The sequence below is a fragment of the Euprymna scolopes genome, chromosome 45 (genome assembly GCF_053919585.1).
Source record: "Euprymna scolopes isolate OS-2025 chromosome 45, ASM5391958v1, whole genome shotgun sequence".
NCBI classification, from domain to species: Eukaryota; Metazoa; Mollusca; class Cephalopoda; order Sepiida; family Sepiolidae; genus Euprymna; species Euprymna scolopes.
In genome coordinates, this window is record NC_136526.1 from 59,903,488 (window position 1) to 59,927,243 (window position 23,756).

The following is a 23,756-nucleotide window of genomic DNA, read 5'->3' on the forward strand; positions in this document are numbered from 1 at the left end:
TGATCCGCTGGATCACGTGACCCTTCTGGCGGCCATGTTGTAAGCCCTAACGGTATTTTTGGAGATTACCCAAAAATGTATGCTAAATCGGCTTTCAAAACAGCTTCCCCTATATTCGGTCATTTTTGCCCATACATAACTATCATCGTCCATTTCCTATGCCGTGGTAATGGCACGAGTACGTTAATATGCGTGATCGCCAATAATGGCTCGAGTACGTTAATATGTAAAACAAAGCAAAAAATAAAATAAAATAAATAAATAATAATAATAATAATAATAATGATGATGATGATAATAATAATAAAAATAATAATAATAATAATAATAATAATAATAATAATAATAATAATAATAATGATGATGATGATGATGATGATGAAAACATGAAAACACAATAAAATGAAACAAATATTTTAATTTTCTGCGAAATTGTTTTTCCGGTCGCCATCTTAAAATGTTGACTTCCACCCGTCAAACTCGTCTCGTTTAAATTAACTCATCTTATAATCGTTTCTTTGTTAAAAACAGATTGCCAAACAAAAAGTAAGTATTTATTAATTTAATTGCTTTTGAAGCTCTTTTTTTTATTACATTATGATTCCCTTTGTTTTACTACAGGGGCGCGTCGAAACCATTATGATTGCCTTTGTTTTAATAGAGAAATGAGTCAACATTCCATGATTGCATATAAACGAAGAATGGTACTATAGAAATTACTCTAATCGGGGTTTTATTGTTTACTTTTGTTTTTAAAGTTTCGTTTTTTTTATGTTTCTTTTTTAAAGTTTTTTTAAGTGCCTTGAAAATAATTTTTTATATTTAAAACATCGCGATTACCAAACATATTACGTATAGAATAATTTTTTAATGAAAATTTGGAAAAAGGTTGGAGGATAATACTGATACTGACAAATGATAATAATGATGATGATGATAATAATAAGAATAACAACAGGAAGTCTCTCCACTTAAAAATTCACCAAAATTCATTAAATAAAATTTTCTGAATTTATTAAAAATCACAGAATGTAACAAACATAGTGGAAATGTATTATTTTATGTAAACAAAATAATTTTCTAACTTCTATTTTAAGTACTAAAAACGCATTTTTTTTTATAAAGATAAAACATCGTAGATGTTAGTAATTAATTTTTTTAAAAAATATTTTTCATTTATTTTACAAAAGACACTAAAGTCCTGTAAATATGGAAGAGAACTTGTGGACATTTTTATGCATCTGTGTTGATAACTCACTAGTACTTCCTGTACAATTAGCAAATAACTTATAAGATAATACCCCCTCCCCCTCGCTGTGACCAAAGGATGAATTATCATGATCATTTTTGTGTGCACCGGTGAATTTGTGTATTTTCTATGCATTTGTGTTAACAAGTTTTTTGGCACTCTTGTTCTGAAACGTGAAGGTTGTCTTAATGATGGAGAACTGTCTATGTGCGTTTATCATCCTGTGTTGCTCTCTACTTCCTCTATAGTATCATCAATTTCCATTTCTTTTTCATCAGGCTCACCAGTCAACCTGACATCCACATACATTTTAAATTTAAATGTAACTATGTCGCTTAAGAAAACAATGACAAACAAAAGTTTGACTCAATTATATTTAATCTGTTCTTGGCATTTTCACATCTAGAATCGCCAATTATTGTTTTAAAAATAAAATACAAATATATGGAATAAACAAAAGGTCTCGGCACCATAAAACCAAGCCAGCCTGCCACTGTTTGGCCCATGAGCACTTTGGTGTTATGAACCGTTGTTTTCAAAATTTTTAAAATACAACAAATATACAGAATAAACAAGGTTAGATAACAGGAGAGATTTTCCACCTTGTAGTTCATTCGCATGACCACACTATATTACAAAATTGGATGAATAATTGCAGTGTTAGAAAGAGAACTTTGACAAACTGCTTTATAACATCTTTATGCCGTCTGGGCCAGTTGCTTTACTGGAATCAAGGTTCTTGATTAGCTTGGCGACTTCATGCACAGATATTTGTATGTTGCATAGTGTGTTGTCTGTTATAGGAGGAAATACGGGGAGTTGATGGCCTTCACCACAAAGGGTAGAATTAGCTGTAAAGATCTTGGCAAATAGTTTGGCCTTGTCTGATGCTGACGAGATGACCTCAGGTCCATTGATGATGGTCGGGATAGAACGCACGCTTCTGTTCAGGATCCTGTTTATTATTTACCAAAACTGGTGGGAACCAAGCCGCTGCTTAGCTACTTTGGATTCAACAGACTGAGCATATAGCTCTCTTGCATTTTTTATTACTCTTTTACAATGGTTGCTGGCAGTCCTGAAAGCAGCTTTAGTCTTGGTACATCTATTACATTGATAGCTATGGAAAAAGTGATTTCTGTGCGCAATGGCAGCAGCACATTCTGGGGAGAACCATGGCTGGCTGTTTGGTTTTAATTGGAATTTTTTGGATGGTATGAATCGGTGTATGCCTACAATTAACCATTCGGTCAGGTCTGATACTATAGAGGACACATCCTTTTTAAACATGAAATTAAGAGGTAGATCAGATATGAATGTATGGAAGCTATCCCAGTCAGCCATAGAGTATTGATATACACTACAGTGGAGAGGTACGTCTGAAGACTTATTACATTTCATTTTTATCTTAACTGATACAACGGAGTGGTTGGAGGATCCCAGTTGAGATAGAACATAGCTCAGGGGAAGTTGTGAGAAAAAGGTCTAGAAGGCTTGCAGTAGTATCAGGCACACGAGTGGATTCGCAAACAATCTGAGTGAGGTCATAGGCAATGGCAAAATCATGACAGAACCTCCCCTCATCATCTGTTTTATTTGAGTGGGTCAGCCTTTCCACATTATGGACATTGAAGTCTCCGCAAATGTGAATGTTAGCCGAAGGATTAGCAGACAGGATCTGGTCAATTTTCTCAGATATTTTTTTTTTTTTTGTACATGGGTGTCACCACTTATCAAGGCCCAGAGGCCACTCAAGGATAAGGGTTAATAGGTATACATTAGTCATTGTGATTTTAGCATAGTAAACAGTGGGAATTTTGTAACTTGGATTACTTAGGGGGACGATTCAATTAGAACTTGTTCACATTGGACTTTTTCTTTTTTTTTTTATAAGTATCAACACATTATCAAGGCCAAGAGGCCACTCGAGTATAAGGGTTAAAGAGTGTACAGTAGAAATTGGACAATATAATAATCATTAGCAATGAAAATTTGTTAAATTTGATAACTTATATGGAACGGCTCATCAAGAAATTATTTACGTTAGACTTGAAGACAACCATATTGTAGTCAGCCGGAAAGCAGGAAAACGGAAGACAATTCCACAGGCGTGCAGTTCTAATAAAAAAGCTTTGTTCATGGAATCTACGTTTAGGTTTAGGCACAGATAAAGAGTGGGAGGAATTATTGATAGTGTTTACAGCTAGACGAGTGTTTCTTGTGAAAGTTTTGCGAGGGGGGACCATAGATTGAAGCTCAGTCGAACACTTTCCATGAAAATAACGATACATCAGAGACAAACTCGCAACATCTCTTCTGTGAGATAGAGGTTGCAAGGAAGAGAAAAGGACATCTCCTACGAGGCTACGAAGTCTATTTTGAACTCTATCAAGGCAGGACAAGTCCTTTCTAGCAGCTCCTGCCCAGATGTGGCAACAGTATTCCATCCTTGGACGTACCTGGCTCTTATATAAATAGAGAATTGCATCAGCAGTGAGATATCTACTGGATCGATAGAAAGATCCCACCATTTTTCCAGCGGCCTTGGCAACAGATTTGATGTACGTGTTCCATTTAAGATCAGGAGTAATGGTCAAGCCCAGAAGCTTATCAAAACTTGAGGCCTCCTGAAGACGAGAGCCATTCATTTTAATTGATGCCAGATGTGGATCAGAATGTTGATGATGTAAAGAGAGAAGCTTGGTTTTAGATGCATTAAAAGTAACCAGCCACTCCTTTCCCCATTGTACTACATGCTCAAGATCAGAGGAGAGAGAATTGGAGAGAACTTGGTCGTTTACTGTCTTAGATGTGCTACCATAAATGGTAGTGTCGTTAGCATAAATGTCTACAAATGATGTAAGGATGTGATTTGGAAGATCATTAATGTAGATCAGGAAAAGAGTTGGGCCCAGGATGGACCCCTGAGGGACACCGGCATTAATACTGTGGGCTTCTGATTTTTGCCCCTCAACTACTACTCTTATGAGCCTATCAGAAAGAAATGATTTAATAATTGAGAAGACATTTCCAGCTATACCATATCTAGAGATCTTATGAAGTAAACCTTTATGCCATACCCTATCAAAGGCCTTAGATATGTCAAGAGCAATTGCCCTAGAAAGGTTGCCTCCGTCGAGAGATTTGCTAATCCTATGAGATATAACTGTAAGCACATCTGCTGTAGATCTAGCAGAACGGAAACCATATTGAGTGTCACTAAGAAGGTTATTTTTGTTGAGATGGTTGATTACTTCTGTATTTAACACAGATTCCAGCAACTTACTCATGACGCACAGGAGACTTATTGGCCTGTACTGAGAGGGGGATGAGCGATCACCTGAATTCTTAAATACAGTATACCACAATCAGCCGGCCACCGAGGTGTGACCGACAGACGTGTTATAGTAAATGTCTTAAAGCGGTCTCGGGAAGATATGAAGATGGGCCAGTCATTAGGGTTTGTGTAGTAAGAAGAAAATCATACCTGAGATGTTGGTTCTGGGTGTGGCTCCTTTCCTTTCTCAAGATGATCTCTTCACCCTGGTGGCATTCTGGTGGGAATCTTCATTTCTTTGTCCTCAGGGCCGCCTTTCGACTTAAGACATTTATGAAGGAATTCATGGCAGACACAAGAAAAACGACACGCGACACAATTGTAATATACAAAGGTATAACTAACTATTTTATTTTACATTAGAGATACAATATATATTACAAAAAAAAACAATTTACAATTAATTTTTACAATAGGCTTTTCAAAGCTAACTAACCTACCCTAACTAGTGTTGAGGGAGGGGGTGGCCCCCCCTCATTTACGGAGAGACAGTCTATGCGTCCTCACATCATGGTGGTCGTGCAGGAAAAAAGGACAGAAAGATAGCAAGGGAATTATGGGAAGGGGTTTCTTTGTATCTCTACGCTCATGGACAATTTACCACCCGTCCATGCTGCAGAGTGTGTTAGAAACAGTGGCACAAGGAAATAGTGCCACATCCCTCCCTATGCTATCCGAAATTTATGAGTATTCATAAATTTCAGAAGTCCCTAATTTTCCGTGAATGGTGCGTCAACCGGCCGTCAGCAATCAATGTCCCCATGCTCTACGTTCCATCAGGAACTCAGTGAAGCAAGTTATTTTTTTCCACCAGGCTCCTGGTAGACTGGTATACTGCTTCAAATACCAGAGAGGGTAATCATCCTCGCCCTCCATCGAGGCAATGACCTCATGATTTCAGTTACTGGATTTACACTTTCTTAAGCAACCAGTATAATATTTTTTAACAAAGCCGGATTTTACGTGAGTTCATCACGCCGACCTATACGTATTTGACTAAGCCGGATTCTACGTGAGTTTATCACGCCGACCTATACATATTTCACTAAGCCGGATTCTACGTGAGTTTATCACGCCGACCTATACGTTTTTTAATTTAGTCTGCATAACAATATTTTCGTAACTGGATTTACGCTCCCTTCAGCAACCAGTATAATGTATTTTAACCAAGTCGGAGTTACGTGACCTCATCACGCCGACCTATATGTATTCCAAGTTATTACTTCAGTTACTGGACTTACGCTCTCTTCAGCAACCAGTATAATGTATTTTAGATAAGTCGGGGTTACGTGACCTCATCACGCCGACCTATATGGATTTAGTAAAACCTTGGTCTTCAGAGGTTCTAATCCAATTAATTCTGTTAGAGCAAGGAGTCTGCCGCCGAGCGACCAATAAAAACTATCCACCACGGAATATTTATTAATTATATAAAGAATTAATTAAGAAGGGCACTCAGCCTTCATGAGTTAGAATACTCAATTAGGGGGGAAAAAATTCCAAAAATAAACAATTCAGAAACCTGGTATACATTAAATCAATGAAATAGGGTGTTAACAATTTTTTTTTCTTAAAAAGAAAACATTTTTAAAAAAATCATTTCAGAGCACCTCGGTCACAATTAGAATTTGTTTACACAATGCAAACGCATTTCAGTTATTACATTCATAATTAACTTTTTCCCAAATTTCAGGGTACATTTAAAAAGTATGTGTATTTTTTCAAAACTTGATTTACAAAAGATCATTAAAATTTAATTCCAAAATTTAAAAATTATTTCAAGTATTTTGGTTCATCGTTAAAATCAATTTATGTTAGTTAACTTCTTTCCAAAGTAATTCATTTATTATTATAAAAACCAATCTTCTCAAAAGGTCATAAACTTCGAATAGACCCATTTTTCGTAATACAATTAAAAAATTATTCCAAACATTTGGTTCATTATTAAAATTAATCTTCCGAAAAGATCATAGACAATTCATTTTGAATCAATTCACCCTTCACAATGAGATTCAGAAACATCCCAAATTTTTCATTTCGTAATTATTATTTTTAAAATTCAGTGTACATTTAAAGTTATTTAATTGATTCTTAAAAATCATTTCTTCTTATAGGTCATTATCAAGGTCATTTCGAATTCAGAAACATTTCACGTTAATTAACTTTATTTTCCAAAGTAATTATTTTATCATTTAAAAGCAATTCTTTTCCTAAACTCACTCACAAGGATTATTTCGAATTAATAAACTCCCGCCACACCTGGGAGTCACATTAGTTAACGACCCGTTCTGTATAGTTAACAGCTCGAAAAAATTAAAGTTTCAATTAAAGAGAGATCTTTCTAGACTAAGGAAATCTTTTTTTTTTCTTAATAATTAATTCAATTTTACGTATATACTCCTCAGTCAATATTTCAGGGACCCCTATCATACGGTCCAATTTCAAATAAACCTTCAATTAAAGAATTTGCTCGAATAATTCTTCCTTAAAATCATCTAGAGTTCAGGAAAATTTCTTTCGTTAGTCAAACAATATTTCCTTAGAAATTATTAAAAATTCAGAGAATATTCGAAATGTAATAGCGTAATTTTTCTTTAAGAAAAACTATGAACATTTCAGAGAACTCTTAAAAAAATAACGTAATCATGTAACAGTTGGCTTTTCCAAACACTCGAAGACTTCAAAAAAGTACTTTAAGTGCTGTTTGAATAATCGTCTCAGTTTTTATTTTTAATAAAAACCAATTGAAGACATCATTTAATGTAATTTAACGAAGCATAAATAATTTTGTTCTTCAAACTTGGTAGAAAAATTTAAAAAACTCCAAGTTAATTCGTTATTATATGCCCTCCTGCAATCAGCCATGGGGGTTTAGCTATACAATCATTAAAACGCAAGAGTAGAGAAAGAGACTGAGGGGGAAAAGAAGGGGATAGAAACAGAGCGATGCCATTACACACCCTACCACCCTCATGATATCATTACGTAATAACAAAAAAATCTTCGACAATTTTCTCTCTCGTCCTCATAGACCCTAAAAGGTAAGGGAATGAGAGAGAGAGAAAGATAGAGAGAAGAAGAGAGAGAGAGAGAGAGGCAGATAGCATTGTTCTACCACCCATTCCTCAACACCCTCGCAAACACCATGACGAGGTCATCTTCGCTTATCTTTCCTATGTGCGGCCATTGTTTTAAAAAATGAGTGACAGGTAGACATTAAACATTTCTACGAGTTTAAAAAAAAATAAGAAAATAGAAAAACAATCTTATTTTGAACAATTTTGTAAAATACATTCTAACACAAAACTTTCATATTATCTAACCCCAATTTTTTTTTTTACCAGTAACATTTTTTTTTCTTTTTAAACAGACAAAACATCAATAAAAGAAACATTATCAATTCAAAAAAATGTCCCCTTATGTTTCAGCTTTAATTGTTACCTAACCTGAAAAATAAACACATCAACTGTTCATGGAATAAAATGTAATGTAAAAGTTCTATTTTTTCAAATCTGAATCTAGCACTTGCAAAGTCAAAAGAATTTTTTAAAAAGTCCTATATTTTTATAAACCTGAAATAAAGATCAGATAAAAAATGTTAGGTATCCTTTATTTTCTTTCCTTTTTTTTTTTTTTAAATTTATTTTTCGAGCTTCGTGTTTGAAGGATTTTTTTCTTTTTTTTTTCATGTAATAACAAGATGCATAGATATACACACATATCGATATATATCCGGAGAGAGACAGAAAGAGAGAAAGCGTGAGAGAGAAAGAGATATTGCATATTCTAGAGACACTTTTTTCTCATCTCTGTTTTTTTTTGTGTGGGACACATTTCTTACTTTTTTTTTCGAAGGGTTACTTTCAATACTCTTTTTTTTTTTTTAAATCGATCTTTTGTAAACCGTTTTTTTTTTTGTAGGTGCAAGACAATTTTTTGTTCAGGTTCTAAATTTTCTTTTTTGAGTGCGTTTTTTTTTTTTTTTTGTGCGCGTGTGTACTGGTCTGCCATTTTTTTAAAATTTTGCCAGAAATAATAGTTTTTTCCGTTTTTAAAGACCGTGGACCATTTTTTTCATTCGATTCGTCTAGTGGTCGTTATTTTTGGTTGTGCCGTGGGTTTAAGGGTCGAAATTATTTCCATGCTGGGAAACAATATGTTCTGGTCATAGTGCATCATTTATACTGCGACACAGATGCGACGAGATCCGTCTGTTAATTAACCAGGGTCAATCCTGCGTCTTAAGGCAACATTTATACCACAATCAGCCGGCCACCGAGGTGTGACCGACAGACGTGTTATAGTAAATGTCTTAAAGCGGTCTCATGAAGACATGAAGATGGGCCAGTCATTAGGGTTTGTGTAGTAAGAAGAAAATCATACCTGAGATGTTGGTTCTGGGTGTGGCTCCTTTCCTTTCTCAAGATGATCTCTTCACCCTGGTGGCATTCTGGTGGGAATCTTCATTTCTTTGTCCTCAGGGCCGCCTTTCGACTTAAGACATTTATGAAGGAATTCATGGCAGACACAAGAAAAACGACACGCGACACAATTGTAATATACAAAGGTATAACTAACTATTTTATTTTACATTAGAGATACAATATATATTACAAAAAAAAACAATTTACAATTAATTTTTACAATAGGCTTTTCAAAGCTAACTAACCTACCCTAACTAGTGTTGAGGGAGGGGGTGGCCCCCCCTCATTTACGGAGAGACAGTCTATGCGTCCTCACATCATGGTGGTCGTGCAGGAAAAAAGGACAGAAAGATAGCAAGGGAATTATGGGAAGGGGTTTCTTTGTATCTCTACGCTCATGGACAATTTACCACCCGTCCATGCTGCAGAGTGTGTTAGAAACAGTGGCACAAGGAAATAGTGCCACAACAGGACATACTGATGAAATTTTCCAGGGAGATGGGAAACTATTCTCCTTAAGACAACGTTTAAATAGTTTTGTAAGTATGGGCGCTAGTTCAGGTTGAAGTTTTTTGAGTACTATAATTGGAATACCGTCCGGGCCAGTTGCTTTACTGGAATCAAGGTTTTTGATTAGCTTGGCAACATCACGTACAGATATACATATATCACATAGTGTGTTTTCAGATACAGGAGGAAATATTGGGGGTTGGCGGCCTTGATCGCAAAAGGTAGAATTAGCTGCAAAGTTCTTGACAAAGAGTTTGGCTTTGTCTGATGCTGACGAGATTACCTCAGGTCCATTGATGATAGTTGGGATGGAGCACACGCTTCTGTTCAGAATTCTGTTTGCTATTTGCCAAAACTGGTGGGAACCAAGCCGCTGTTCAGCTACTTTGGACTTAACAGATTGAACATACAACCATCTTGCGCTCTTTATTACTTTCTTACAATGGTTGTCCGCAGTCCTGAAAGCGGCTTTAGTTTCCATACATCTATTACATTGGAAACAGTGGAAAAAGTGATTTCGGTGCGCAATGGCAGCAGCACATTCTGGAGAGAACCATGGCTGGCTGTTAGGTTTTTGCTGATACTTTTTCGAGGGTATGAAACGATCAATACCTACAATTAACCATTCTGTCAGGTCTAATACTATAGAGGACACATCCTTTTTAAATATGAAATGCAGAGGTAGATCAGTTATAAATGTACGGAAGCTATCCCAGTCAGCCTTAGTGTATCGATATACTGTATGATGGAGAGGTACGTCTGGGGACTTATTACATTTCATTTTTATCTTAATTGATACAACAGATATACTCTTAAAGATAGTAACCCCGCTGTTGTGGGGGTGATAGAGGGCAAATATAAATGCAGTGGTGTAAGGAAGTGCAACCCGGAAGCACATATAATGTAAATTAGGGTCCTCTCTGCAGATATCCCTACCACACAGGAAGCCATCTTTTATGTAGGCACATATTCCATAACCATGGCTATCTTGGGGGTCAGATTTAAATGCTAAGTTAGAGTATCCTTTAATTATGAACTCATCTAGGGAAGTGGCCGGTCCTATGCCTGTTTGACTTAGAAAGAATATGTCTGCTTTCATCTCCTGTAATTGGATTTCAACCTCTGGAAGGTTGGAACGTAGACAACTAATGTTGGAGAAGGAGACATGGTACTAGGGGTCTATGTTGGAGGATGGAGTTCTAACCCTAACCCTAACCCTGACAACACTACCATCTATGGCAATATATCAAAGGCCATATACGAACAAGTCTTCTCTGATTTTTTTTCTTCTCATCTTTGCACACATGGTCAATGGGGAAAGAAGTGGCTGGTTACTTTTAATGCATAAAAAAAACCTTCTATCTTTACATAATCAACACTGATCCTTATCTATGATCAATTGAAATAAGTGGCTCTCATCTTGATCCATGTTTTTACAAGCTTCTAGGTCTGATCTTTACTCCTCATCTGAGATGGAACACGGATATGTAATCTGTTACTAAGTCTGCTGAGAAAATGGTTGAATCATTCTACCGCTCCAGTAGATATCTCACTGCTGATGAAATTCTTTACCTGTATAAAAGTCATGTATGTGTTACGATGGAGTACTATTGCCACATCTGGTCAAGAGCTACTAGAAACATCACACCTTGACAGAGTTCAAAATAGATTTCGTAACCTAGTGGGGGATGCCCTTTTTTCTTCCTTGCAACCGCATTTCCACAGAAAGACATTGCGAGCCTGTCTTTGCTTCATCTTTTTTTTTCATGGCAAGTGCTCGTCTGAGCTCTAATCTATTGTCCCAACTTGCCTGACTTTCATGCTGATACCACTATCAATTATTTTCCCCACTCTTTATCTAAGCCTAAACCTTAACGTAGATTCCATGAACTAAGTTTCTTTCTGAGAACTACACGCTTGTGGAACTCTATTTCTTTTTCCTGCTTTTCAACTGACTAAATTATGGTCGTCTTGAGGTCCAAGCTGAACAAGTTCTTGATGAGCCATCCCCTTAAGTCATCCAATTTAGAAGATTTCCACTATTAATGATTATGATATTTTCTCATTCATTAACCCTTATCCTCGGATCGCCTCCAGGCCTTGATAAGTGTTGGGTGCGTTGTAGAAAAAAAAATATTTCATTAATCTAGGAACGTATATACTTAACAGTAATATTCTGTTGCCTATTTGATATGTTGGGATATTCATGGGGCACAAGTGCTATGAGTTCGCCAGAACACTTCATTAAAGGAATTGTAAAACAGACACATGGATGCAACATTATGGCGATGGGAGAAGGGCTAGCGCTCGGTTGATTGTATGCAATTTATTAGATTGGAAATTCTGTTTAGGATTCTGTCTATAAGGAAAAGACTTGTGGTAGATGCATCACCCTGGTTGAGGTAACAACAAACCAACCTTCTTAGAAGCAATCTATTTGTTCCAATTCATGTTGCCCGTTGATGTTAGGCTGATAGTTTAAACAAAAAACTTTCACGTAACATGTTATTAGTGATAACAATCAGGGAGTGGATGAGAATGTTTCTTATAATTTTTAAAAGAAAGAAGCTTAGTCTTAGCAGCAGTAAATGTTACCATCTATTTATGACTCATTCCACCAGAGACTGATAGTAATTTTCTAAGGTTTTGTACATTTCGTACATATTTGTAAATTAGATTTTGTCTCAAGTATATAAAAAGGTCTGGTGTCCAATAACAAACATATCAATCTCAGACACAATTTTATCATTTTCCTAATGAATATCAGGAATAATAAAAGTATAATGGTCGAACTCTGAAGCAAAGCTGCATTTATATCATGTGTTGACATACAATTACCGAAGACAACCTGATTTTTTTTTGTCTAAGAAGAATCTGATTATATTAATCATGCAGTGATATTGTATGATTTTATTTTCATGAGAAAAAACTTCATCCCAGACTCCATCAAATGCTGTAAATATACGAAGGCCTACTGCCCTAGCTTCCCCTACTTTTTTCAATGCAGTGAATCTGCGTTCAGAGATGACTATTAGAATACCTGCAGTTGCATTACTTTACCTAACTCTACACTGTTTGTCCAAAAATATTTAGCATTTATTAACCACTATTAACCTATTCCTTTTATTGTGATTCTCTTGCTACATTAAGAAAAAACTTTATCCCAAACTCAATCAAATGTTGTAAATATTCCAAGGCCTACTGCCCTACTTTTTTCAAGGTATGGAATATGTGTTCAGAGATGATTATTAGAATACCTGCAGTTGCATTACTTTACCTCACTCTACACTGTTTGTCAAAATATATTTAGCATTTATTAACCACTATTAACTCGTTCCTTTTATTGTGATTCTCTTGCTACATGTCTAAGGATTATTCATTCACTTGAAAACTACTGTAAACCTGTTTCTGCTATTTTGACTTTAAGTTGACCCTTCCAATGCTGACTCTATCACCTCTCATCTGACCAATGTCATGCATTCGCCATCGAATATTTATTTAAGTTTTTGCCTATATTCAATAATAGACTGTCTACTTCCACTGACATTCCATATTCAACATCCTCGTCTAGTTGTTCAAATATATGCATATCCTTTACAGATCACAAAAATATATTAGCAGATTCAGTATTGTCAAAGCCGTCAATTTTGGAAGATGTTATAAAGAATCATTGACTCAAGAAAATTCTTTGCTTGGCCTGTACTCTAGCAGGTATTATTTTAACTCTAACATTAGCATAAAGGACATTACAAACGATTAAGTAACAAAAACATCAATAAAAAATTTAAATGTTTTGAATAAATTTATAACAATGAGAATTTGCAATTTTTCATGTCTTTTTATTGTATTAAACGAAAATTATTTTATTAATTCTTTTTTCAGACCAATTCCAGAAAATCTGAACTGCCTTATATCTATTGTCGGAATACTGAAGTATAGCTTCATGGCCTTTAAAGAAAAAATATTGCTTAAGATTCAAATATTTTTTAAATAACAGGTAATTATTTTTATTTGTAAAAATTTTTAATTTCCCTTATTTTTTTAATGACTATTTTAATTGTGTGAATTTTGTTTTATTTGAATGGTAAATTTTTGTAAGGCCAGTTAATTTAAACACCAAAAACTATGTTGAATAATAAAAAGTGGAACCATAAAAATTTTAATAAGATGAATTTAAACATAATAATAGTGTTATATTTCTTTAAATTTTGAGATAGGTGTAATGAAAAATAAAGACCTGCTGTCGCAGATGCATCAGTTTCTATCGTAAAAGGAACTTCATTCACAATGGCTGCAACCAAAGCCTTGCAAATTTCATCTTTCATGGCTTGAAATTGATTTTTGAGTTTCTCAGTGATAGGAAAGGACGTAATGTTTAATAAACGTGAAATCCGATCTGAGAAATTCTCTATCCATGGTGAATAGTATGAGAAGAGACCTAGAGCCCGCCTGAGTGACTTACTGCAGTTCGGAATCGGTAATTCTTTTAGTGGTGTAAGTCTGTCTGGATCAGGACTGATTGTTCCATTTTCCAATAAGTGCCCTAGAAAGTTTAGTTTGGTTATACCATATTCACATTTTACAGGGTTTAGTTGCAAGTTAAGACGGTTGATAACCTTTTTAAAAGCTTCCATATTTTCGTTTAATTCTTTATTAGTTTTTCCTCCAATGACAATGTCATCAATGTAGGCAAATGTACCTTGGAGTTCATGTTCTTGAATCAGATTATGCATAATACGTTAAAACACAGCTACTGAGTTCGTTAGCCCAAAAGGTAACCTAGAAAACTCGTATAGTCCTCCGTCAGCTTCAAATGCTGTGTAAATTCTCTCGTCTTTACGTATAGGGCATTGATAATATGCAGACTTCAGGTCCAACTTATTGAAAATTTTGTACTGTGATAGTTGGCGTATGATATTCGAAATTTTGGGAAGCAGAAAAGCATCCAAAAGTGTAAACCGATTTATAGTTGCAGAATAGTCAACGATCATGCGACGCTTATGTCTTTCATTTCTAGTTACTAGTACTTGGGCTCCCCATGGGGAATTCGATTTGATTATGATACCTTCTTTTAATAATTTTTGTATCTCATTCCGGATAAATTCGCAGTCCGATGCTGAGTAGTTTCTGCTTTTTGTTGCGATGGGTTTATAATTCTTTGCTAAATTAGCAAAAAGAGACGGTGGCTCGATTTTCATCTGAGTGACGTTACAAATCTGTAAAGATGGTATCTTTCCATTATAACGGAATTCCACCCGGTTATGCAATTGCATGAACTCTTGTCCTAGTATAATTGGAGCACACAAGTTGGGAAGGATAGATAGACGCATATTAGTGTAAATTTGTCCATTAACAGCGATGGATGCAACACAGTGTCCTCAGGTTTTGCTCGTGAGATTCGAGGAAGCCATGCTTACCGTATCATTAGAAGGTAATATACTAAGGTGGAGTGATCTCACGATGTTCATTCGTATAAAGTTATGAGTGCTTCCACTGTCTACCATAGCTTTCAAACAGGTACTATTAATTGTTGCATTTACTACAGAATATTGTGTGCATGGAGTGCATTGGGATGACGCAGTGAGGGCAATATATGCAGAACTAGTCCTGGTATTATAAGTTGTTTGTTTTATTTTAGATCGGCAGACTTAAGAGAAGTGGCCCCTCTTTCTGCATTTAAGGCAGTCTGCATTCCGAGCTGGGCAAATATTTCAAGAATGATTTTCTCGTCCACAGAATTGGCATCTGGCGAAGTGAATCGCCTAATTATTTCTGGAAACAGCAGCACATTCATTAGTTTGTTCCAAACTAGAGTTATTTTCAGATTTATCTGCATGAATAGATGCCTTTGCTACAATTGATGTGTAATAAGCTGCTGCATTATGTTGGGCCATTTCTAGACTTCGTGCAGTTGCTACGGCATGATCTAGGTTAATTTCAAAACTTTCAAGTAATCTCTGCTTAATAGTTGAGGAAGTGAGACCTGTGATAAATGCGTCACGTATCGCTAGCTCCGCATGTTGAGAGGCAGTAACATCTTCAACTTTACAATCCTTAGAAAGATTCTTTAGTTTTAGGAGAAACTGATCAATAGATTCACCTTGATTTTGGTTCCTAGTGGCGAGAAGGTGACGAGCAAACACAGAATTTACCGGTTTTACATAGGTTGCTTGAAGGATACTAATAGCCCTCTCGAATGTTGAACAGTGAGATATAAGAGAATAGACCATCGGTGAGATGAAATTAATCAGAATACATAACTTATTCGGAGGATTTTGAGGATGAGCGACTGTGAGAGAGTCGATGCAGTTGATGAGGGTACGATACCAATGATTCCATTCGTCAGCGGTTGTATCTGACGATCCTTTGAATTTACCAGGTCTCAGTATAGCATCCATTGTTGCTGTTAATTTTTCATTTTATGTTGAATAAATTGTAATGAAAAATAAAGACCTTTTAAGATATTAGAAAGGTTTTATTCAACATAAAATTTAGCAGGTACAACAACATGGTCGGTAACGAACGACTAAGCTGGGAAAAGGCGCCAATTTCGTTCTATTTGTAAACATCTGGTGCGCATGCGCACTAGCACTCTAAACTCACAACAATAGGGATAGATATTTACACAATTATATAATATAAAACTGTATATGTCTGCATTTCAATACCAAGCATGATCATCTGAACAGTTTGATTTTTTCAATTCCAACATATTTTCTATCTCAGTTTGGTGTAGGAAACCGTCCAATCTCACAGTTTGATTTTTCCAATTCCAACATATTTTCTTTGTCAGTATGGTGTAGGATTGCTAAGAATATTAGTGTTGCAACATGTTCTACTTGGCAGAGATATATGGCTGCAATCTTCCCCTTTTCATCCTAGTAAATGGCACTAGTGAATGTTGTAAATACGAAGTTTTGTTTAAATGCAAAACTCCATTATTTCTCACTTTACTACTTCCAGACCCAAATCATATCTATGGTGACCAACAGTCAATTTTCTTCATCAAACAAAACTTATGCGCTAGCTTAACTTTCTTGATAAATTAAATATTGGATTCAATATTCGTCCACATTACTAAATTATTGTATAAATTTTTAATTACAATTGTTTTTATAAAAGCAATACATCCTATATTTAGTAAAGATACTATAGCCATAATAGATGACACAAAAGAGTTCAATTGGAAATTCTGTATAAATTTCCAAGTTTGAAAAAATAGGTTATATCGTCTGAAACTTGAAAATAATCAAAATGAAACTAGTACCTATTTACTATGCCTCCCCACGGGACAGAGTTAGACACCAGGGTCGTTTTTTTAACGTGGAGAAAAGGTACAAAAATAAAAATTGTCTCAGTCGTGAAGGATTTCTCCTCCGCCGAAAGAGAACAAGAAATGGAAGTGCAGCATCTGAAGAAAGATACTACACTTTGATCTTGACCAAAAGGCCAAGTGCAGCTAAAATAGTAATCCAATTTTTTTTTAAATACCAGATTTGTTATTCAAAGATATTTATAACCTGTTGGCAAAAACCATTAACTAAATAACATTAACAGTAAATAGTATAAAGCAACTGATGCAAAAGGCTTTATCTCTTACAATTGGTTGCACGAAGCACTGTATAAACTTGCAGCATTAAATTTATGCGTTGATAATTCCAGAAATTCAAGGCACAGGTATTGCAAATGATTTATTTTCAACGGCAATTACACACAAACATATTTTCATAAAAATCGAATTTTCTCAAATGAATAAGATATAATATTAAATGATAATCCACTTGTATTTGTGTATAAATAAACCTAATTTTAATAAAGTATTCAAGTAAAAATAATACAAATATTATAACTTATGTTTCTTTAATATTTTATTAAAGGATGCAAACATCTTTCTTATCAATAATGACGGTTTATAATATTTTTAACCTTCAACTTGATGTTATTTTTTATGTGGGTAAATATATGAACTAATGAAATATATTAAGGCATATATGTAAAAGTTTTAAAAAAGTATGGGAAAAGAATTACCAGATTTATTACATGCATATTAGATATTTCCATTTGTTCATGTGAAAAGGATGAATGATTTTTATTTGGTTATGTTTCATGGCATCTTAATATTTTGCGAAAAACATGTACAAAATTATATTATTTTGTGAAATTGGTCTTTTTTTGCAGATTATCAATATAATGCCAATTGCTCCACGTTAAACGTTGTAAAACAAGAGAAAGCATATCCTTCTGAACTATACGAGTTTTTCTTTTATGAAATAGAATTTTATGAAAAACTGAGTATCTATTTCTTCTATTCTTAAGTTTATTAAATATGGAACTAGTTGAAATAATTATTTATAGTTAACCAAATTGTGAGAATCTACATACATTATGATAATATGTAAGGTTCAAATATGATCTTATAAAAGGCATAAACATTCACTGGATCCATCATATATGTTGAGTATTCATCAATCAATTCACATCCAATATTGATTTCATGTGGACTCTTTCGGTTTTATAGTGAGCTGGCATTATATATATTATTTACATCGAAAACACATGTTTTCATTAAAACAATTAAATGTACAAATATTTTTTAATCTATAAAACATCTATTCAATATTCATCAATCTGTATTTATTTGAAATCTAACATTGTAAAACATTTGCATGTGAAATGTAGTTTATGATCATATAAAAACACATTTTACTGATAACTATGTATTTCTTCTACTTGTAGGCTTAATAAATGGAACCCTCGTTGGAATAATTGTCTCAAACGTATACAACTAATGTACTTTTGATTGCATATGACTAATACACTCATGAGCTTTTTAATAAATACAATATTTCAGGCATCCAAATTATTGAAAAAAAGTACTGCTAATAGGAAAAACTTATACGAGACATACTAATACACTCATGAATGTAAATTTTTTTAGTTTTAAGAGATTTTTGTTGTTGTTTGTTTCTTTAGAAAAAATAGAGAAAACTGAAGAGATGCTTATTTAACGTTGATGTCTAGAAGATCATATTTTTAAATGCGTCATTAAGTTACTGTTAATGCATGTAAAAAATTGTTAATTTTATGATGTATTTTTTTTGAGAAAATGTACAACCGGTTCCAGCACAAAAATTAGGGGGGCACCTCTAGAAAATTCAGATGGGCTCTGCGATGTTGTGTGGCTTTAATTAAAGCAGGCTGCAAATAACGGTTTTGAATCAAATAGTAAATCTTGAGACAAGTTAAAAATGCAGATGTTGGGAAGATACGAGAAGTCTTCATGTACATAGGAAGTCAGAACAAATCACTCAGAGTAATGAGAAAGAAAAACTAAAATATGCCGTATATACGTAAATAAAGAAAAGATATAACAAGATACCATATAATTTTTTAGAGATGAATGTATGTCGAATATCTCTGTTTTGATATCTTGGATGCTCTTATGAAAAAGAAAGGAAATATCACATAAACTCACCATCATAGTTAAGGATTCAGTGTGTAAGTAGGATTTGACAGAAAAGGTTGTTATTTAGTAAAGGGTGATGTTTTCTGATGTATTTGTCGAGTTTGAAGAGTCCAAGCGAGGAAATCCCAGTGAATCAGTGTGATAAAAAGGTATACTTTGATAATTAGAAGCCAACCACAAAGATTTGAGTTTTGATATATGTCCCCAAAAAATAAAATAGTTAGAAAATGAGACAAAGCTCTAATTAGTAGAACAACCATGTGAAAGAAAGAATCAGGACACAATGGTCAGAACATCGTCCAGTTGATAACGAGGTAAAGTGGGACTTCAGTTTGTAGCATACGGGTGGCTTGGTTAAACAGCTATTTATTATTAGTTTTTGGCTTGATTTATTGCATATTTTTTATTTAAAATTTGTATATTTTTTCCCTTCACAGGTAAGAGTTTCAATGGACAATAAACTCATATAATAAACGTAAACGTCAATTTGATACTTCTGAACTGGGATTATCACTGATTTCCTATAAAAGAACAAAAATGAATCAATTTGCAGAAATAAAACAGAAACTGAAGAACATATGTTGATGAACACAGAGTGAAAAAAAACTTGTCAGAAAATTTGTTTCATTTTGATATAAAAACGTGTTTGGAGACATCGAAAACAAATGTTATTCTTGAGTAAATCTTTGCTTAAAATTTTCAGTAAGAACTTTAGAAATAAACACTACTGCAAAAGCTTATCTTTTGCAAATGTTTGCAAATGACATTTTGCTATAAAAATATAATATTGGAGGAGCATCTTCAAGCAATTTGAAATCATAACACATTAGAAAAAATAAAGATTTGTGAATTGTGTGGTAAAACATGTTCAACCAGTTAAAGGTTAAAGACTAACACGCTGACACATAACACATGTGAAGTGTGTGGTATGGCATCTTCAAATTATTCTGAAACTCCAACAAAAGAGCATATTTGTTTGTAAAGAGGGTGGCAAAGCATTTGCAAACAATCGTGATGTACCATAAAACATGCGAACAAACTGGAGAGAAAACTTGAATACCTACTGGAGAGAACTTAAATGCCTACAGGAGAGAATTTGAATGCCTACTGGAGAGAAATTGAATGCCTACTAGACACTGTCCTCGAGTGTTTAAGTCTCTCTGTACAGGGGTTTGTCAGAACAACCTGGCATGAGGATACTTTTTCCATAGAAGTAAATCCTGACCAAATATTCAAAATCACATAGTATTGCTACCCAAATAAGATCTCCTTACTAGCATTAAGTTGGATACTCCACCAGACTTGATAAATACTTGTCCTGTAATCCAGTAAGGCCAAGAAACCAAAATGAAAGATATACTACAACATATAAATATGGTTAATTGGGGAGAGGAAAATTATGTTCTCCGTGTTTGAAAGATAAAGACCTTAAATGGAACATTTGAATATCTATGCATCTCATATAGACTTCAAGTGTTAGCCCCAGATTGTGGGCCCCTAGATATCTGAGAATGTCGATTGAAGTAAAATAAAACAAAAAAGAAAGAAACCTTTTTCTTGTAAAGTGTGTGGTAAAAACTTTGCCCATAAAATAATAACAAGACATGCACACACACACTGGAGAGAAACCTTTTTCTTGTGAAGTGTGTGGTAAAGCATTTGCACATCAACATGATGTAACGAGACATATGCGAACACACACTGGAGAGAAACCTTTTTCCTGTGAGGTTTGTGGTAAAGCGTTTGCACATCAAAATAATGTATCGAGACATATGCAAACACACACTGGAGAGAAACCTGTTTATTGTGAAATTTGTGGTAAAGAATTTGCACATCAGCATCATGTAACAGAACACATGCGAACACACACTGGAGAGAAACCTTTTTCCTGTGAAGTGTGTGGTAAAGCATTTGCACGTCAACATGATGTAACGAGACACATGCGAACACACACTGGAGATGAACCTTTTTCCTGTGAAGTTTGTGGTAAAGCGTTTGCACATCAAAATAATGTATCGAGACATATGCAAACACACACTGGAGAGAAACCTGTTTATTGTGAAATTTGTGGTAAAGAATTTGCACATCAGCATCATGTAACAGAACACATGCGAACACACACTGGAGAGAAACCTTTTTCTTGTGAAGTGTGTGGTAAAGCATTTGCACGTCAACATGATGTAACGAGACACATGCGAACACACACTGGAGATGAACCTTTTTCTTGTGAAGTGTGTGGTAAAGCATTTGCAAAACAAAATGATGTAACAAAACACATGCGAACACACACTGGAGAGAAACCTTTTTCTTGTGAAGTGTGTGGTAAAGAATTTGCACAACAAAATCATGTAACAAAACACATGCGAACACACACTGGAGAGAAACCTTTTTCTTGTGAAGTGTGTGGTAAAGCATTTGCACAACAAAATCATGTAACAAAACACATGCGAACACACACTGGAGAGTGCCAGCTCTAAAAATTACCAAGGAATTTGTCTGCAGGAAGGTAGCTCAATGCAGTAATTTCAAGGCTCCAGAAAAAGACCACATACCAAATTTCTTGCTGAAAAAACTGAGCGCACTTCATCATCACTATGCCAAGGCATTCAATAGGATCATCAGTGGTGATGAAGAGCCGCCTGAGTTGCTTACTGTAGGCAGTACATCATTTATTCCCAAAAATGAGGACACTCACATTGCTAGCAAATATAGAACAATCTGCTGCCTCATATTTAGCATGAAAAACATTAGTCCACTGATCATCCAATTCAAAACGGTGCTCTCTCTCCCATAATTTTAAAGCATACAAACTCGTTTTCAAAAAGTAATGATGCAAAAAAATAAACACATATTTTTCAATATAACTAGCAGGTTGACTGGCATAGCCCGGTCGTATAATACTTATAAATATGATGTTTAATTTATGCAGATTTAGCATTAATTATTATTAAAGCCAATCATGTACTGATTGTTATATTGTACCCAATATAGTAAATAAAATGGAAAGAAACTGAGACATGTGCGTGTGAGTATTATGTTTTTTACTCGAGCTAAGATCGAAATTAAAATCTAAAGAGAGTGAGTCAAGAACGACAACCATTAGGCAATGTTTCCACGTATGTGAACATTGTTTTCAAATCCATTTTTAACATGAGGAAGCTCTGAATGATTCGCGCATGCATAGTCGTGAAACAGTTGAACAGCATACAAAACTGATTACTCCAATTCCCAACTTTTCAATTTTTACCCCTAAAGAGCTCTTGTTTCCGAATGAATACTGGTTTACACTTTTCCACGTCTGAATACTGTATATACAAATTTTCTAAGTATTCAGATAAAAAAGTACATTGGTTGAGTTATTCTCACACACACATTCTTATTTTTTGAGGATATACTAGCAGGCAACCTGGCGATGTCCGGTCGTAAAATATGCATAAATATTAGTATAATATAATTGAAAATGCTGAGTTATATAAATGTCAATCTTAATATAATTGAAAATGTTGAGTTTATGTAAATGTAATTTCTGGTATATTTGAAAATGTTGAGTTCATATAAATATCATTTCCAATATAATTAAATATGTTGAGTTTATATAAATGTAATTTTCAATATAATCAAAAATGTTCAGTTTATATAAATGTCCTTTCCGATACAATTGAAGATGTTCAGTTCATGGAAATGTCATTTCTGATATAATTAAAACACAAACACACATTCTCATTTTTAGAGATATACTAGCAGGCAAACTGTCGATGTCCAGTTGTAAAATACGCATAAATATTATATTTTTGCAGATTTTTTTATTATAAACAGAAATACCAATTAAAACTTTATCATGTGTCTGAATACCCTATATACCAATTTTGAAGCATAAAGTGTATAAGGTTGAGAGTTGTTAACACATTTTCACTTTCATAAATATACTAGTAGGCAACCCTGCGTTGTCAGGTCGTATAATACACATAAATATTATATTTTGATCATTGCAGATTTCTTATTTTTTTATACAGAAATATTGTACATATTAAACGTAACGTTTAATTCTTTAAAGAAATGAAGTAAAAAACGTGAGTTTTGTATTTTTTCTAAACAGTTACTTTCTTTAAATTAAAAAATAACTAAATTTAAAATCTGTAGATAAAAGGTTCACTTTTATAGATATACCGATAAATATATAGTGCATTATTATAGATATATAAACATATACGAGTAACATATCTTCTTTTGGTTACACTGTTGTCTAGAAATGTATGCCAATACGCTTCACATAAAGTTTCATATTTTACACCTCAGATCATCATTCTGGGTTTTCCTGTACTGAAGACTTAATTGATTACCTCGTTGCTTCTTGGATATTTTGATGGATCGTACTATGTTGACTTTATAAAATTTGTACTGCATTTTTATCTATATTTATTCGTTAGTTTTCTCCCTGTAAATGTGCAAAAAGAACAACTAAAGAATAAACTAAATTCAGTTGAACTCTCTATATAATTTACATATGAATCCCCACAAGACAACTCCCTACACTTACTAGATGTATTTATCATAAGATGAGAAATTGATCTAATGTTCAAAATACACAGAAAAAACTACACATAAGAACAATTACTTACATTACTACTCGCACCATTAGGTGTGGCAGAATTTTGGGGGAGTTTTTGACACCCTTAACACAAAACTGCTAATAAAATATACAAAACTCGTAATTTCTCTTCTTAAAGTGGTTTGTTTAATTTCCTTATGGAATATACTTGAAAAATAATC

The 23,756-nt window shown here is 34.2% G+C and overlaps 2 long non-coding RNA genes across 2 annotated transcripts in view; one reads left to right on the forward strand and one right to left on the reverse strand.

The window, feature by feature from the left end:
- The window catches only part of LOC145269790 (uncharacterized), a 261,099-nt gene that overhangs the window by 45,992 nt on the left and 191,351 nt on the right, over nucleotides 1-23,756 (reverse strand). The window lies entirely within an intron of this gene.
- Nucleotides 395-22,007, forward strand: LOC145269789 (uncharacterized). Its single transcript, XR_013865239.1, has 3 exons — nucleotides 395-546; nucleotides 13,403-13,517; nucleotides 19,424-22,007. It is a non-coding gene; the product is annotated as an uncharacterized LOC145269789 (long non-coding RNA).